Raw genomic sequence first — 20,017 nt, forward strand, 5'->3', positions numbered from 1 at the left:
GTCAAATGAAAAACACCAATAAAAATGACTTCAAAATGAATCCGGAAATGGCCAGTTTCAGAAGGTCCCACCCCCTTGTTTGTGACGTCACGCCAAGATGTCTTGCCTTGCTCGAGAATCAAAACAATGGCTTCATATTCAGAGAAGATGCTTTCTTGTTACTCATCCAGTTATGAATATGATTCAAATAGTTCTGAAGAGAAAAGCATACATGTTTGCAATTGATTCAAGGAGTCCTCCAATTTCAATTTGAGCCGTCAATGACAGCAATGGAGCACCCAGAAAATGCAGAAGATGGTGCCCAAGCGCCGTTGGAAATGGGCTGATTTGTCTGCTGGGAATTTTTGTCAACTAGTATCAAATAGTAGTCTTGGTGCAACACACAACGATTCACCATCACATTATGTGTTTTCCTTCTAATTTTGCCATCAACACGGATCAACACGAAGTTTTCAGACCAAACAAAGTACCGCAAAATGCATTGTGTCGCTTTCTCGGTCAGGGGCGGTCCAAACGTGACGTCACATGGGGATCGTCATCAACTCGAAAACAAGACTTTATGAATATTCAGCGCAAGTCTTAAAACGTAAACTATAGCGATATGCTGTGGAATCTTTGTAAAATACGCCCAGTCGAAGTCATTTGAAGTGATTTTATAAATTATGGACATAACTTGTTCGGAAGCGTCGGTTGTCCTTTAATTCTTTAGGTTTAGTATTTCCGGCCCAAACACTCCCTCCAAATGCTCCTGGCCCGGCCCCTCTGTCAAATTTTAGAACCTGTGAGTCAAAAAGTTTGCCCACCCCTGATCTAGGCCCTTGACCTTAGGGTCTCTGCTGTTGTATTTTTCAACAAATGGCTGGTCCTGACCATTTGCAGGCCAGTCTGGTATGGACACTTTTATTGTCAAGCTACAGATGCTGGCTTTTGAACTTAACATGATATGAGAAGAGTCCTTTGGTCATCTTGTCTTCAATGGGCACGTACAGTATATGATATAAAAAAACAATTTGAAAAACAAACTAGTTAGACTAAACCTCACTTTGCATGGATCCATTTCAGGTGAGTTTTAGCTCAGCAAACTAAATTGTATTTCTGCATGGGTGTTGTTGATAGATGTGTCTTTTTACTTTGTTTGGTTGATTTTTGACTTGCATTTCTCGAAATTGTGACACAATGGAACCATTTCACTATTTTTTACACATCTTTGACATAGCGCATAAGTCTTGGAGGAATCCAATCAGTCATTTCTGTTAGTGTAAATCATTGTATGTCACGAGCGAGTTGACAGCTGGGCGGGGCCTCTGCTCCCGACGTCCGCCAGCTGCTGTCGATTCCCTCATTACTGACTATTGGACATGTAAACCAGACGCTGGCACTCACCCAGCGTTGGAAGACAGTACACCTCGTGCCTTGAACGACGATTCGGTACAAAAGTTGCTTCGCCCAAGGTATTTATTAGCTACGACCGCGTCGGTTTGAACCCTGTGTCGTATGCTGTTTTGCACCCTCGTGTGCCTTTTTATTTTTCTACTTGCTAGTGAGGTTGGGCGGATTGCTCACCCACTAGCTTTGCTGTTTAGTCACTTTTGTTCAACACGTTTTTTCCGGGTCCGCGTTGTATCGGACCCGCGCTTTTTGTTAATAAATCATCTGCCAGCACCAACGCCTCTGTCATCTGCATAGCGATCCTCCCCAATTACTACGTTCCAACTCGTCAGCTGCCACTGTTTACGGCGGAACGTGACATTTTATGCTTAAAGATAGGTCCAAACAAAGCAGTTTTGGTGCCATCATTTTCATTTGCAATGGAAAAGTAAACAGTTTGAAATAAACCACTAGGTCTGAAACTAAAGGATGTGCTAAAAATAGTTGCTTATCATATTTTCCGGTGTATAAGGTGCACCCCCAGTGAATGGTGTATTTTTAAACTTTTTAAATATGTAAGGCGCACTGGACTATTAGCCGCATCTTCAATGTTTTCCAAATATAATATATAAATATGGAAAAGTTTTCCAAATATAAGGCACACCACATTATAAGACGAGACAGTGATTAGAGGCTGGGGTTACACACAACTACTTCTACAGAGGGAAATTGAGTCTGTTTACAGTAGTTGTGTGACCTGTTGTTATACCTGTTGTTATACCTGTCTACACTGAAAAATACGGTAGCTCGCGTTTAACGTCCTTAGTTAACATAACTCATCTAGTCTGATCATCAATAATGTGAAAGAACTGAGGCATATGTGGATTCTATGCAAGTATCGAGCTACACATCAAAATAGGCATGTCCAGAAAAGTCGGTTTTCATGAGTGACAATGGACACCAATCTATGTCCCAAAGATGTGTCAAACACAAACTACTACTCAACTGAACTCCATGTGTAATTTACAACAGATTATTTTTTTAGGTGTTCACTCTGACGAAGGCGGAAGTATACGCCGAAACATGTCAGGTAATTGAACACCTAAAAAAACACTGTGTGTAAGAAAATAATCTGTTGTAAATAAGATATCAAATAGATAGGATGAACAACTATGAACCATGTGGCTTTACTGCTGCCCCTGCCCCGCCTATTTAACATCTGTCTGCACCTACTAGAAAACCTAACTCCTTTGACCTCATGTCAGCCTGAGACAGAGGGTGCCATCACACCATGACTGTGTGCCATCATTTCATGTTTAGTTGTGGTGCTCATGACCCATTTCGACTTGAAATTGAAGTGAGTGTTTTTGTTTTGGCAAAGAGCTAGATGATGGAGGAAAAAAAATGGTCGATATATGAATAAATCAAAATATTAATCTGATATTATCTAATATTATCTGATTTAAACAAAAGTCTTTTGTTTAAACAAAATTGCAACAAATCAGTATGTGATACTGAATTTTTTTTATCATAACATTCACTTGTATATGCCAAAAGGTTCACACCCAATATTTTTGTTAATTTAAAGTGCATTTTAATAGTTTTATATATAAAATGCAGCTCGCTTTCCCAATCGGTGTGCCCTTTCTAGAGCAGGCCGAGACACTCCACGTCTGCATTTCCTCCTCGGCTGGCCGTGACATCGGTAAAGCCCTTAAGAGGCTGTTGCGGACTTTGTGGCAAGCGTGTTCTCCTCTCACGGGTAGCTGGTAGCGTAGTTTTCCAAACAATGTGGCCTGCGGGGAAAAAAAATGAATTTAAAACAGATTACTTTCTTACAGACAGTGTATTTTAGGTGTTCAATTACCTGACATGTTTCGGCCTATACTTCCGCCTTCGTCAGAGTGTCCAGGGACACACATGTCAGGTAATTGAACACCTAAAATACACTGTCTGTAAGAAAATATTTTTTAAATTATGAAATAATTATTTAAATTATTAATTATTATTATTATTTTTTTAAATTAGATATCAAGGAGACAGGATGAACTTTATACAACTAAAAAATGAATTTGACACCCTTGCTGTACAGACTGAGCAGTTTCACCTTTATTGACGTTGAGACTGAGACGGAGGAGTGTGAGTTGACGTGGTCGCAACACTGAAATGCTGATAGTGAAATCCCATTAGCTGCCCTCCCACGAATGCAATGCAAACACAAATAAAAGGAGCCAGAGCACGTGGGTGGTCTGTCATTTTCACTGTATTCAGTGGTAATACAAGTGTGTGCCTTTGCACATACACACATAGAACTGTAGAATCCCTTCACTGTGACACTGAGTGTCTGCAGTTCGAGTCTGATTTTGGTCAATTATTGCAGGATGATGTGATGCCAGTAAAGTCAAATTGCATCATGCCGAACATATTTCTCCTGGGCAACCACCTTTACCAGAAACGTGGTGAAAAGACTGAATGAAAAAGCGTAATGGCGTAAAAGCGTAATGGCAGAATCACAGGGAAAAAAATATTTTAAAAACAATAAAAGGGGAATGCCAACTGTATTATTTCAATGTGGCCATAAATTTGAAACGGCCGTCGGTTTGAGGAAGTGGCAGATGCAAATGCACAAATTAGAAAGCTCCCTGTTAGCATTCTCAACAGCGAGAAGCAGATGACAAAAACCACCCAGATGAGATTTGATTCCGAGAAGATGGGAGGAACCCGCTTTGTGGTGTATTTGCAGAACCTCAAAAGCCCCAGTACACTTGGAAAGATGTTGTCTAGGAAGGCATTGATCCTAAACTGGGCTTGTTTGTTGTCAAACATGGCAACTCTAACAACAATGAAACATTCCTGCTATTCCCAGCAATAAATATGTTCTGCACTTTCAGGATGAGACCCACATGGAATCAGATTAAAACCTGAAAACATAAGGAATATATATGATATCTACATGAGAAGAGTCCTTTGTTCCTATACACTGTCTAGGAAAATCAATATTCTGTATAGTATATATCAGAATCAGAATCAGAATCATCTTTATTGCCAAGTATGTAGAACACACAAGGAATTTGTTTCCGGTAGAACACGCTGCACTAGTATCGTCGTCAAAAAAAAAACCGCTAAGTGGCACTATACAGTTCCATTTTGGCTACTGTTGAAAGAGTTCAAAGAGTTCAAAGAGTTAATGGCTTGGGGGAAGAAGCTGTTTAAATGTCTGCTGGATTTGGTGCGCATGGATCGGTAGCGCCTGCCTGAGGGGAGTAGCTGGAAAAGGTGGTGGGCAGGGTGCGGAGGGTCCAGTAGGATTTTCCGCGCCCTAGTTTGGATTCTTGCAGTGTGCAAGTCCTCGAGAGTGGGTAGGGCGGTGCCAATGATTTTTTCCGACGACCTAACTGTCCGTTGAAGTCGGATTTTGTCCATTTTTGTGGCGGCCCCGAACCAAACGGTGATGGAAGAACACAGGATGGATTCGATGACAGCCGTGTAGAAATGTTGCAGCACCTCCTGTGGCAGGCCATGCTTCTTTAGCAGCCTCAGGAAGTACATTCTCTGTTGGGCCTTTTTCAGGATAGAGTTGGTGTTGACCTCCCACTTCATGTCCTGGGAGACTGTGATTCCCAGGAACTTGAAGGTCTCAACGGTTGACACCAAGCAGTTGGATAGTGTGAGGGGTAGCTGTGGTGATGGATGTTTCCTGAAGTCCACGATCATCTCAACTGTCTTGAGCGTGTTCAGCTCCAGGTTGTGACGGCTGCACCAGAGCTCCAGCTGCTTCACTTGTTGTCGGTACGCAGACTTGTCGCCGTCTTTGATGAGACCGATGACCGTGGTGTCGTCTGCGAACTTTATGAATTTGACAGCTGGGTGCGTTGAGGTGCAGTCGTTCGTGTAGAGAGAGAAGAGCAATGGAGAGAGGACGCATCCCTGCGGGGCTCCAGTGCTCGTGGTTCGTGTTGTGGATGATATATTTCCCAGTCTGACCTGTTGTGTCCGTCCTGTCAGGAAGCTGAGGGTCCACTGGCAGATCGTGGGGGACACACCAAGCTGGAGAAGTTTGGGGATGAGGAGTTCTGGGATGATGGTATTGAACGCAGAGCTGTAGTCCACAAACAGGATCCTTGCGTAGGTTCCTGTGTTGTCAAGGTGGTCGAGGATGTGGTGCAGTCCGATGTTGACTGCATCCTCCACAGACCTGTTTGCCCGGTAGGCAAACTGAAGAGGATCTAGCAGAGGTCCGGTGATGTTCTTTAGGTGTAGAATATTTATGATATATTGATGGCTTAAAAATTCTCAAATCCGCATCAATTTTTCGTGTTGAGAATTATAGTTGTGACTGGGGAGTGAAAAATCAAGCTACATATGAACATACAGTTTCCTTCAAAAGTCAGTCTTGGTTCGAGATTCATCTGGATGTAGCAAACTCTATCACAATAAAATATATAGCATCACAACTACGTCATAGTTGTGAATACAAAAAAAAATCATTCAACAGCCCTACTCCAAGACAACACACTCAGCGCCAATTTCATGTATTGAGTCATTGTTAGTTGCATATTGGAAGAGACCAATGGACCAACTGGCAACTCCTGACTGGACAAATATGTATGTTTGTTCAACTACTAGAATTGCATCCTCAAACAGAGCAAGCCCTTCTCAACAACACTTCAAATGGGTCAAAGATTAGATCCTCAGCACGCTTGCAATGAAATGATATAGACCTTCCTAGCATCATTTTATTGTGCATTTCAGATACTGTACAAGAATGGATGGATTTCCATATTCTACCACTTGGTGTCAAAGACAAAACAGCAATTTTATGGTGAGTTCTGCTTATCAGGGTGTGAAGAAGCAGCACTACAAACTATAAGGAAAGGAGTGTTGATTCAGAAAGATGTAAACAACGTACGGCATGCATATTTTCAGAAAGGAGAAGTGAAAAGCAAAATACCATGGTGCCCGCTGTCCTTCAAAGATTGATGCTAATCCAGTTCAACAGAAGTACCGAGTAATGAGGCTGTACAAGTGGCTCAAAGCATGTTGGCAATCCCCAATTCCTATGGTTAAATATAGGATTAACAACACAAACACGTCCACGGTGGTTGGAAGTCACATTGTTCGATGATACATGTACTTTAATCCCACCCATTCCTGAATTATCACAAGGAATGATACAAAGTTATTTTTCATGTAAACAATGGACAATGAAGTGAATACTTGCAGGTTTTCATCCGTCATTTAAATAATGTTTTTCACATTCCATCAACCCAACCATTTTCCGAAACGGTCCTCACAAAGGGGGATTCTCTCAAAGGTCAATGCCTGTCACAGCTGTCAATGGGGAGTAGGCGCAGTACACCCTTAACTGGTTACCCGCCAATCGGAGGGCACATACATTTTCTCTTCGGTTTTGGACATTTGAGAGCTTGAATACATCCCGACTGACTGTGTGTTAGAGAGATGGGGTGCAACCTGGATTGGCTGTCTGTTATTCACAGGTCACATAAGGAGACAGACAACCATTTACACTTTATACTCACATACACACCGACAGTCAAAAATGTTGAACTAAAGTCACACGACCCACCAAGAAATCCAGAGAAAGATAAACTAAACAAATGAATAATCATGTGTTATGTGTAGTTTTTAACCAGTTACAAATGTGCAAACCTATCAATATATTGGTTATGACAGTTTTTATGTTGCTGTCCATATTATTGGAAAAAAGCCTTGCTTTGCAGGGCTTATTTAGACTGAATGTGATTTCAACCAAAGCCATTTCAAAAGAACAATAGCACAAAAGAAAAGGCAGACAGCTCTTGTGGGAAAAAAAAGAAATTATACATTCATCACAATCAAAACAGGGTTCTTTCACCACAAGAGACGACAGAGTACAACTGTCAGCTTCTTACTAGCTTCTCGTCAAGGTTCATGTGGAAACAGCTTCTCCGGAGAAAACAGCTTCTCCGGAGAAAACAGCTTCTCCGGTACTGAACCAAATTGTTGCCATGTTTATCACCGAGAGAGCTCGATGTGCTTGTGGAAAGGAATGAGGACTTAGATGTAGGGAGGGGAATGCTCATGTTATCTATTAGGCTTTGCCTGCCCAGCACATTACAAGTCTCTCATCACTCATTTCATGGTGTGCTGGAACAGATTATAGATGTCTGCTACGAAATAATACAAAGTGACAGGAGCTGTGTCTGGGAGTTTCTATTTGAAGATGAGCAGCAAAGTGACCACCCTCCAAATCCCCATTTGTGTACACTCCAACGAATCCAACATTTATTGGTTTTGCCTGGTGTTCTGATTTTTTTTCTTCATTTTTCTTTTTTTTCATACAAGTTTTTGGCTGCCAAACAAGCAGTGTAATGCAGTCATTCATTTCATGTGAGGAAAATATGTGTTTCTATTCACAGTTGTTTCACATTTTAATGGGCACTACATCAACTATAAACCTGTATTTATATTTTGATCATTGCCACTTTGACAACCCCAGGCATACTTGTTAGACCCACTAATTTTTCTAGATATATAAAGAAAGAAAATTCAGGAGTCACATTTCTGGAAAAGTTTCGAAACAAGCAAAAATAGTTGCTAGATCACTGTGGCAGGCTATTTTGTCTGCTTGACAACAAGCCAGGGGTTATCGTGGTGGCTCACGATAAATTTATGTTCATAAAGTTTCCCCATAACTAAAAATGTGAAATGTCGAATTGAGCGTGGAATTGGGAAGTTCCGCTTAACATGGAGGTGTGGTGGTGCCACATGAGCAGCTTTATAAGCAATCAGAAATTAGCAGCAAATGGAAGGACATAGTATGGGGGTGGGGGGATCAGGCTTTCCTGCATTTCCCACAAGGCGTTGCTAGAAGACATTCTGACAACATTGCTAACAAATCCTCCTTTGCTATTGGTCATGCCAAGTGACAAGCAAGTTATTATTTGCCATTGCGTGTGGGTGCGGTCGCGGCCCGGGAGTCCAGTTGTTAGCATGCCAACTTCACAGTGCTGAGGTTGTGAGTTTGCATGTTTGCCCCGGGCCCGCGTGGGTTTTCTCCAGGTCCTCCGCCCCCCCCCCATTTCAAAAAACGCAATGACAGGGATTGAACATACGAAATTGTCCGTAGGTGTGAGTGTGTGCACAAATGGTTGTTCGGCTCTGTGTGCCAATTAAGGGTTTCTCCCGCCTCGTGCCCGAAGATGGCCGGGATAGGCTCCAGCACCCCTTGCACCCCTCGTGAGGATAAAGCGGTCCGGAAGATGAATGAATGAACGAACGTGCGGGAACGAAAACAAACATCGATTGAGCGAACAAAAATGACGATAGCGTTCATTCATTTTGCAATAGGCTGATACTCGCCTGGGAGCCTATCCTAGCTTTTTTTGGTCAGCAGGCGGGGTACACCTTGATTTGCTGGTTGTCAGCCAATTACAAGACACACAGAGGTGAACAACCCTTCGTGCTCACTCTCACACCTATAAACTATTGAGTGTTCCATTAACCCGTGTCATGTATGTGGATATGGGATGAAACTGGAGTACCCGGAGAAAACCCACATGGGCCCGGGAAGAACATGCAAACTCCACACAGGTTGAAGTCAAAATCAAACACTGCACCGATGCACTGTAGATAAGAAACATGTGGGCCTACCGTGACAATAAATGTACGTTTTTTGAATGAAAATGATAAATACAGTGAGACCTCAACTTACGAACTTAATTGGTTCCCAGACAGAGTGTGTAAGGCGAAAAGTGTGTATCTAAAAAAAAAATCCCATAGGAAACCATTAAAATGGGAATAATCCGTTCCCGGGTTTCCATGAAAAATACTTTTCAACTAAATAAGCCTTAAAACTACACACAACATACCTTATTCTATGAATAATAAATGTGCTATTGTATTGTAACGAAAGAAATACACTGCATTGTATCATAAAGTCACTTTATTTACATTTGTGATGGTCATTGATGGCTTGATGGAATGGCGTTGGAGGTCGAAGGTCAAAGGGAATTGTTTGGAAAGAGGCACATTACATGAGGACTGTAATTAAAGAAATAAACTGTGCTGTAAAATAAAGTTTTATTTACCTTTTTGATGGTCGTTGATGGCTTATGGAAGGAGAGTCACCTTCCATAAGGACTGTTGGTAACTTAACCGCTGGTGTGGCTTGTCTTCTTTTTTCTTTGGAGACTACTCATAATTTTTGCTGATTAAAAACTTCTTAATTGACACCTGTTGCTTTCTGACTTGTAAGGTCTTATGAAGCTGAGGCATCACATTATCGTTCATCATGTTGACGATTATCATAGCCACAGTCTTTTCTGGATGGAACTGTTCGGTAAATGCCTGCACATCATTCCACTTTGCCAACATTGCCTTTATGAGCGCACTTGATGCTGCAGCCATCTCCTCCTCAGATGTTCTCGAACCATCCGTTACTGGCTTTAAAATCCTCAATAAGCGCCGAACTTCCAGGTTGGCGCATGGCGATATCGGCGTGAATTAGCCGTGCTTTCTCGCATAAAATAGCTTTACTCACGTTGGCGCTGGATAGCTGCTTTTCGTTAATCCAAATTAACAGAAGTTTTTCAACTTCTTCGATTACCCGAGACCGTCGCTTTGAGAGCACGGAAACACCTTTTGCAACAGACGCACCTTTGATGGCTTTTCTGTTCCGGAGAATGGTAGCAATGGTTGACTTAGCATAGCCATGCTCGGCCACTAAATCACACAAACGCACACCTTGTTCGTGTTTTTCAATTATCTCCTTCTTCTCAGCGACAGTGATTTTATTTTGTGTTTTCTTGGGCTGAACACCAGCCTGTGGTGTTTTTTTCGGTCTCATCATAGTAGAATTATCAGCAAAAAGCTCCAAGGAGGCGATCGACGTGTGCATTCAATGAGAGGGGGTGTGGAAAGTAGCGCCGGCTGGAGCGCTGTTCGGTCGTGTGCTTCCGCCGAAGATCAGTCCGCCAGATCCGAAGGTCGTGTGCTTTATGGACCAGCCGTGGTGGGTGTGTATTATGAAAATAGTGCTTATTATAAGGTTTAATTTTCATAAATTTGACGTTCGTGAGATGAAAAGTTCGTAAGATAAGGTGTTCATAAGTTGAGGTTTCACTGTAAATGGTTTATATTTGTTAATTATTTTGACTTGGCTGTTCACGATGTGTTGTGATATTTATTAACCTGTCAAGTGATCATCAGTGCTCACTACTTTTCAAAGTGCACATTTTGAATGAAATGTAAACAGTATCTTCTTAGTTTTGTCATGCATTCAATGAAAGAAAATGCTTCTTTTGAATGAAACAATTTGTCAACCCGGATTCCAATTGACATATTTTTACTTGTTTTCAAGGCTAGTGAGTGCAACTGTTACCTCTGCGTTTGTCTGCTTGTCTTTCGTTGCTTGACCACAGGATATGATTTGTCTTCTCTCTGTCATTTTTATTTGCTTGTTGCAGTAAAGGTTATTATCTGAAGCAGTAAAATATTTAAGTAAAAGGAGGTTATTCCGGAATCTTTCCTTTTCATGGTCTCTTTCTTTTTTTAGTGTTCCTGAGGGGAATGCACAGTGGGTGTCATATTTGTGCTGCCATGTGCCCACTTTATACACGAACACCCATGCTGAGAAAGGCTGCAGCACAAACCGAAAGGCCATGCTGGAATGCCTATAATGGAAACTGTGACTGCTTTTTATTTAAATGGTGTCAGATGTGCATTTTGAAGCTGTTTGGTGAGAAACAGCTGTCTGCTGTACCTGTTGATGTGCGCAAAAAATGTGCCAGGCAGTGTACTAAACAAGAGATCATGCAAACACTTGGTTGCTCAACTAAATAATTGTATTGCAATGAATGCATTTTGGCATGCAACATATTTTCTGGGTCTGATTCACAATAAACGTAAACATTTTGAAACGTATGAAAAGTTCGGTGGTAAGGTAGTTAAACGTAACATGTTCCCCAAAAAAAAGGAAACAAGTGGGACAGCCTGAGTAGAATTCACTTTAATTCTGCTCATTTTAATTCATTCCCTACATTAAGGTGCATTGTTGACAATATATCTCTTGAGCTCAAAGTTTGCAGTCTGCTTTTAAATCAGCATCGAATGCCATACGTGCTGTAAACTTTCCTGATAAAGCGTAAATATTGTGTCAATTATTCATCAACTGCAATACTGAAAGGAAACGAGAGCACAAGACCCAGTCAGTATTTTTTTTAAATTTATTTTGCAATAGCATTTACAGTACTGTGGATAAAAGCATTAGCAATGTCCTTATTGTTATGCCAACCCCAAATGGTGAGACGTGTGTGGAAAATAGACATACTTCATCATAAATTTTCCAGTATGCTCAGACTCATTTCCCGACACTGGTACTTGCTTCTTTTCTCATGTTCGTTGGAATGGTTGTTTTTCAGCGGCATATCCAAGTCATTTACACATGAAGAGGTTCTATTGGTATGAAATCACACAAGACAAGTGTTAAGGACATACGGGCACACATACACTGACAAGCACACGCATGCAAAACGCCCTTGTCTGCACCTGCTGACAGTGTGGAGAAGCGATAAGGCTGCATCAAATATGCACTGTGGTATTGATTTCCAAGCCAACCAATCTCACCCAATCAAAAAAGGCACACTGTGAAGCAATAAAAATAAAGCCTCTTTGTTTTTGGAATTGCATACTGGCTTGACATTGGCACATAGACTACAAACACGGATGCCCAAATTAAAAAAAGGGACAGAGGAACTCAGTAAGATGAGGTCCTTTGGGGTTCAGGTGTCACTGCTGGAGAATTTCTATGACTCTGTGGTTGCTTCAGTCATCCGCCATGGAATTGTCTGCTGGTCATGCAACATCACCATTTTTGGGGTTCACCTCCACCATCTTGCCTTCGTGACAATTCAGTGGCATACAAATAATGAAGAAAGAAAGAAAGAAAGAAAGAGTCAACAATCCCAAGCCAATGAAAACCTCTTTGGTTGAGGTAATTACCAAAGCATAAATATTGCAGGCTTTGACATTGTATTTCTTTCTTGTGATCTGTGCTTTTAATGGTCTTAACAAATTACTGTACCTCAATCAGAGACAATTCAATACATTGCTAGGATAACATATTATTTATGTGAAAGCATATATACAGCTCACACTATTTCCCTATGAAAATGTACATTTCAGCCGGGTTAAGCATAATGAATCCATTTGGGAATTAGAATTTGTTTAATCCCACCGTTTTACTGGCACTAAGCAATTAAATTATTTTTCTTTGGTTGATGTGACAAAAAGATTGTTCAAACATTAACTACAAGCTAACTACTGTAAATGTATTGTGATCGTGGCAGGATATATTGAGAATCATTCAATTGCCAGCAGCGCATTACAAAATTGGGCCTGCCGGAGGGGCTGAAAGGACAACCGACACCTCCGGACAAGTTGCGTCCATAATTTGTAGAATCACTTCAAATTACTTCTACTGAGCGCATTTTACAATGATTTCATCGCATATAGCTGTATTTTACCTTCTAAGACTCGTGCTTAATATTCATGAAGTCTTGTTTTCGAGTTAATGACGATGACCGAAGTGACGTCACATTCGGAACGCCCCTGACCGAGAAAGCGACACGCAATGCATCATGGGTATTTTTTTTCATCTGAATACACCGTGTTGATTGAAATTAGAAGGAAAACTACAAAAATAACGAGGAGGCAAACGAGTAAGCTAATCAGAGTTCACGATTTGGCACTTGGATAGCGGAGGTTTGATGATTGTTTACTCATAGTCACACTGCATGCTAACTGTGAGCTCACCTGGTGAAAGAGAGCAATCACCATATTAGTGGAGCAAACCGATCGAACAAACATACACTTTCCACCGTGTCATTTTTTACTCTGTAGCGCTGTCTGAGCTTTCTCTCTCGTCCTCAACATCTGATGTTCGTGTTCCTTTTCGAATTGTGGCGGTCTCTTTTGTGCGTGTGCGTAAAACCCACCCCTCTGTCTTCTACCACGGATTTTAACCAATCACGGGGGATTTACGCCTCTGATAAGCAGCTTCATATACTGGACGAAACGCAGCTTGTGCGCCATCTTGTGCATTTTCTGGGCACGACATCGGAGTCCAGCTCTTCACCGGTTTCATCGCTTGCAGACGGCTCGAATTGATACGGAAGCACTACTTTAATCGATTGCAAACATGTATGCTTTCCTCTTCAGAACTATTTGAATCATATTCATAAATGGATGAGTAACAAGAAAGCATCTTCTCCGAATCTGAACTCTCTGAAGCCATTGTTTTCATTCTGAAGCAAGGCAGTTTGTGACCCAAAGTGACGTGACAAACAAGGGGGCGAGACTTTCTGAATCTCCCCAGTTTCGCAGCTCATTTGTGGCAGTTTTGGGACACTTTAAGTCATTTTTATTGGTGTTTTGCATTTGACTAAAATTATCAGCCTGCATGTATTTTAGATGGTATAAAACGTTTTTCTGATGTCAGGAAAAAAAAAATGTGTTGGTTGTCCTTTCAGGGAGCCAATCCACCACTTGATCCCAACACTATCATAGTGTGAAATAATGCACAAAAACAAAAGCTAGGTGTAGTAATACATGGAGGCTTGTTTTATGTGTTTCAGGCTAAATAACATATTGCTGAAGCGAAAAAAAAACCCTCTTTCGGGGTAAGTTAGATGAGGGATGACCGATAACTGTCAGGTTCAGAACCAAAACGGTGTACTTGAGGGATTGTATTTTAAACAAAGAAACAAAAATCCAGAGCTCAGATATGATGAAAGAAAAACCCCCAAAAATATTTAATTCAGAACGTAAAATACAAACTGAAATCACACATACACACACACACACACATTTTTATTTTGCTATGCTTATAATATCTTGTTTTCTATCCTTTCAGTCCCCCCACCCCATCCCCTTTCAAATTGCTGCTGTGGACTGCAAATTTCCCCATTGTGGGACGAATAAAGGTTTTCTGATTCTGATTGAATTGATGTTATTCATTTCTTATTTTGCCTATCATTATTTGTATGTTGAATTTTTACTTGGTGTCAAGTCACTGGACATCAAATAAAAAGACTCCACTCGATGAAAAAAAAAGTCAAATTGTGATTGTGTAAATAGTGTTAGTTAAAATTTTATCACATTTATTTTCAAAGAGAGTCCTGTGACAACAACAAAAGCAATGGATGCAATATGTTAACGTTTTCTGAAAGGTCCACAGGGCTTCAGTTTAAAGCCTGTCCTCTTATTTGCTAAAAGATGTCAATGTATAAGCTTAGTAATTGTTTGTCTATATGTTCCACCGGTATTAGTTAGTGATCAATCCAGGTTGAAACCTACCTCTTGATTCTCCCTCAGCTGGATATGTGTTTGCTAGTGAACAACTATATGGCAAATGTTTGAAGAGTCACCATTCATTGAGGGTGCGCCTTATACACCGAGAAATATGGCCTTATTTTTTTTTCTAAATCAACATACAAGTTGAGGGGTTAGTATTTTTTTGTTTGTGGATGGCTCGACTTCAACGATTGCCAAGGAATGAGAGATGGACTTAGTTTCAAGGCAGGTTTTCATTGCTTTTTTCTTCTCGTCTCGTGAACTCTGAACTCGTGACAACACATCCTGGTCTCCTCCAACCAATCACACAAACATGCCGAAAACCATCATAAACTGAATATAACTCCGACAACCCCAACAATTTCACAAAAGCTTCGAAACATTTTCAGTTTTTTAATTGTATATAATGTACATTTAGCTTGATATATATGCACATTTTGTGTATGGAGATCACATTTTAGGAATACCATCTACTGCTTTTATTGATCTCCTTTGTCTTCTTGCGCCTGTAGTGGTTTGTTCAACACGCCATGAAAGAGGCATCATTGGTCGGCACCCCCCGCCCCACACACATTCTTTAATTCACAGCTACAAAAGATAATAAAAGCCTGCGGCATAGCAGCCAGCCAAAAGAAGAATGCTGAATAAAGAGCTCGGCAAACACAAAATAAACAGATTTCAAAGAACTTTTATATCAAGACATCAAACGTCCCAGTTGATGAAACAACATGCAGCAGCTGACATTAATTGACACCCTGACAACTTCAAACTTAGGATAAGAAGAGATAGCTGGCGCAACTTGGATGGAAGACACGGAGGGGGAACAGAGATATGAAAGATGGATCAGCCTGAACTAACAATAATAATGCAGTGATAGAAGATCTTAATTTTGGCCGACAGCCAGCGCTTTTATCAAATGGTATGCCTTGAACTACACCTTGATTAATTATTGCATTAGATGGGCTGCTCTTTGGTTCATTGGATGCACCCACAGTTTTGTTTCTGATGACAGACAGAGAACTAAAATGCCGTATGTACTAAAATCAGACTTTATATAGTTTTGATTACACCAGTCAACAAATGTGTCAATGCCGTCACAGTCATTATGAATGGACTTTGAAAAAAAACACATCTGAATTAAACTGTTCATAGTTGAAAATGTTTCTTCAGCTGTCATCTGTACTTCTTTGAAGGTATCGGACGTTTCGCTTCTCATCCAATAGGCTTCGCCAGCAAACTAAAATTTGCTTGTAGTTTTGGCCCTATATATATATATATATCCCTACTGTCCAGAGGTGGCGGTGCCAGAACTCTGCTATGATAGGTCCCTGCACTTGGTTGGGGGGGAGCAGAGGACTATTCCCTGAGGCTACACTGGTTACCATCTATTGTCCTGACTGATTACCACTATTGTCCTGCCTGATTATGGGGACTATGAATGGCCTGATTGCCCCATTTGCGCTGGTATCACCTCATCAGCATAACTAAGCCTATGAGGCCTAAGAAGCCTGTTGTAAGAACGATATGCTGCTGATGTGATAGACAGGGACCTATCATAGCAGAGGTCTGGCAACGCCACCTCTGGACAGTAGGGATATATATATATATATATACATAGGGCCAAAACTACCAGCAAATTTTAGTTCGCTGACGAAACCTCTTGGATGAGAAGCAAAACGTCAAAGAAGTACAGCTGGCGGCTGAAGAAACCTTTTCATCGATGGACCACTGCTGTACGACTGAGAGCTTACACAGACGTACTGTTCATAGTGCACATCACCCAATAATTAAATACGGTCACGATATTGGATGAATTGGATGAATGGATCAGCAATATGAATGTGGTGAGTGTCTGAACTTCAACTATCGATTGCAAAGTTTATCTATGAACTATCAATATTTCCTCCCGTTCAAGTTACATGTATCGAAGATGATGTCATTATCATTCACCTCCAATTTGACTTGTTCGATAAAACAAGAAATGAAACAAGCTGAGATAAAAGTCTTCTCTTTTCTTTTTTTTCTTTTTTTTCAATGCTCGGGTGCCTCTCACAATGATATCTCATTGTAAACAGAACTAAATAGAACTGCATGGAGATGACATGATCAGTAATCTCTCTCAGAAGTCTGACCGAGATGATGAAGCATAAAACGTTATGTTAAAACGCATGCTGGCTGTGCCTTATCTGATTTATTATCCAAAATGATTCGGACCAATTGAAATGAAGATCAAACAAAATGAGAGATTGGTTTTTAATTGCCAGACATGCTCTCGACTTTTTACATGTACTCAAACTCAAAGAGAAATGTTATACAATACAATACATATTGATTTATATAGCGCTTTTAAAAGTGTTTAAAATGGACAACTATCACATACAGGAAATAAAGTACACACAGAGATAAAAGAAAGCACCAGGGAGGAAAGCCAAGATCAAGTCGAAATCATTATGAATTGAATGCCAAAGAGTAAAAGTGAGTTTTGAGGGTCTAATTTAAAACAGATTCTTATCTTACAGTGTATTGCCGGTGTTCAAATACCTGACATGTTTCGGTGTCTACTTCCGCCATCAGAGTGTCACGGATGTTGTTGTGACGCGCCATTTTCAGCTGGTGTTGCTATGGGGGCGTGACCTACCTGTCAGATCTGACAGGCAAGTCACACCCCCCGCTGCCCGTTAGTCCCTCCAGGATACTGCTCCAGGTAGTACACCGACAATACACTGTCTGTAAGATAATAATCTGTGTTAAATTAGATATCAAGTAGACAGGATGAACTTAATACAACTATGAGTTTTGAGGGTTTTAAAGATGGACAGCGAGGGAGATTGCTGAATGTTCAGTGGCAGGTAATTCCAGAGAGTGGGACCAGCAAGGCTCAATCTTCTCTGAGCCTCCGTTTAGTTTTTACCACATCTAATAATGGCTGGTCAGCAGACCTGAGGTGTCGGGAATGTGTGTAGGGGTGGATGAGATCGGGGAAGTATGGATGAGCGAGGTCATTTCAAGATTTGAAAACAAATAATAAGATCTTCTAAAATGCATAGGGAGCCGGTGGAGAGATGGCAGTGTAGGAGTTACTGTATCTGCTCCATCTTTTACGAGTACCAGCATTGAGTACCAGCGAGCAGCAGCATTCTGGACCAGCTGGAGATGCTTCATGGAGGCTTGGCTGACTCCAAAATAAAGTGCATTACAGTAATCAAGCTGAGATGTGACAAAGGCATGAATTACTGCTTCAGGGTGCTCATGAGAAAGGAGAGGTTTTATTTTAGCCAGTTGAAACAAGTGGTTTTTGAAAAATAAAACTTCAATTTCCAAACAGCGGTACAATGCACTCTTCAAGCATACCACAGACTTAATCTATGTGAATTCTGTTCCCGTACTTGGGTCCAAAATTAGCTTGGATACTCTCTAGATCAGGGGTGGGCAAACTTTTTGACTCGCGGGCCGCATTGGGTTCTAAAATTTGACAGAGGGGCCGGGCCAGGAGCATTTGAAGGGAGTGTTTGGGCCGGAAATACTAAACCTAAAGAATTAAAGGACAACCGACGCCTCCGGACAAGTTATGTCCATAATTTATAAAATCACTTCAAATGACTTTGACTGAGCGTATTTTACAAAGATTCCACAGCATATAGCTATAGTTTACGTTTTAAGACTTGCACTGAATATTCACGAAGTCTTGTTTTCGAGTTGATGACGATCCCCATCTGACGTCACGTTTGGACCGCCCCTGACCGAGAAAGCGACATACAATGCATTTTGGGTACTTTGTTTGGTCTGAAAACTTCGTGTTGATCCATGTTGATGGGGAAATTAGAAGGAAAACACATAAATAACGGCATGGTGAATCGTTTTGTGTTGCACCAAGACAACTATTTGATATTCGCTGACACAAATTCCCAGCTGACAAATCAGCCCATTTCCAACGGAGCTTGGGCGCCATCTTCTGCATTTTCTGGGTGCTACATTGCTGTCATTGGCGGCTCGAATTGATATGGGAGGACTCCTTGAATCAATTGCAAACATTTATGCTTTCCTCTTCAGAACTATTTGAATCATATTCATAACTGGATGAGTAACAAGAAAACTTCTCCGAATCTGAAGCCATTGTTTTGATTCTCGAGCAAGGCAAGCCGTCTTGGCGTGACGTCACGAACAAGGGGGTGGGACCTTCTGAAACTGACCATTTCCGGATTCATTTTGAAGTCATTTTTATTGGTGTTTTTCATTTAACTAAAAATATCAGCCTGCCTGTTTTGGGTATTTTAAATGCTCTAAAACGTTTTTCTGATGTCAGTGGGAAACACAAACAAATGGTGCCGGTTGTCCTTTAAATGTAGTGTGTACAAACCTCATAGCACAGTAAGAACCCAATTTATTAACTGTCTTTCAAATGTGAAAAATATCCCTGATCAGTAAATCATAAATTTGTCTCAAGGAATATGCCGTTTACATACTATTTCGCAGATACTTGGAGGAGGAAATCGAAATAGATTAAAATAACATATGCACTGTGATTCATCAAGATTGCGTCTGTTTTTAATAGGTTTTCATTGAGGGGGCAAAGTTAAAGAAATCAACATTTATTGAAAAATGGAATCACTTTCAACATTCAAAACATATTATTCCACAAAGAAATATTCAAGCTCAATAATATCCGCCTGTCGACCTCTCGATCCCTTTCACCCTCACTCGTGAACAAGACACCCAGATACTTAAACTCCTCCACTTGAGGCAAAATCTCCTCCCCGACCCGGAGAGGGCACTCCACCCTTTTCCGACTGAGAACCATTGTCCTACTTGTGTTAAATTCCGCCAAATCATAGATGGTTTGTCCTGCTGGAAACGATTCCGACTTACTGCCGGCAATGCGAACCAGACTCTGACATCGGTCATATAGGGACCGAACGGCCCGTATCAGCCGCTCCTGTACCCCATACTCCCGAAGTACCCTCCACAGAACTCCACGAGGGACACGGTCAAACGCTTTCTCCAAGTCTACAAAACACATGTAGAGTGGTTGGGCGAATTCCCATGCGCCCTCGAGGACCCTGCTAAGGGTGTAGAGCTGGTCCACTGTTCCGCGGCTGGGACGAAAACCACACTGTTCCTCCTCAATCTGAGGCTCGACTTTCCGACGGACCCGCCCCTCTAGGACCCCTGAATAGACCTTTCCAGGGAGGCTGAGGAGTGTGATCCCTCTGTAGTTGGAACACACCCTCCGGTCCCCCTTCTTAAAAAGGGGGACCACCACCCCGGTCTGCCAATCCAGAGGCACTCTCCCCGATGA

General features: G+C 41.3%; 1 long non-coding RNA gene across 1 annotated transcript; it reads right to left on the reverse strand.

Moving 5' to 3' along the window:
- Positions 1-3,041: 3,041 nt before the first annotated feature.
- Positions 3,042-19,564, reverse strand: LOC148892232 (uncharacterized). The gene is made up of 3 exons (XR_016116336.1): positions 19,528-19,564; positions 17,263-17,448; positions 3,042-3,164 (listed from the first exon to the last, which is right to left on the reverse strand). It is a non-coding gene; the product is annotated as an uncharacterized LOC148892232 (long non-coding RNA).
- Between the last annotated feature and the right edge of the window lie 453 nt (positions 19,565-20,017).

Source organism: Hippocampus bargibanti, linkage group LG10 (assembly GCF_051943395.1).
Source record: "Hippocampus bargibanti isolate YZ-2025 linkage group LG10, ASM5194339v1, whole genome shotgun sequence".
Lineage (NCBI taxonomy): Eukaryota > Metazoa > Chordata > Actinopteri > Syngnathiformes > Syngnathidae > Hippocampus > Hippocampus bargibanti.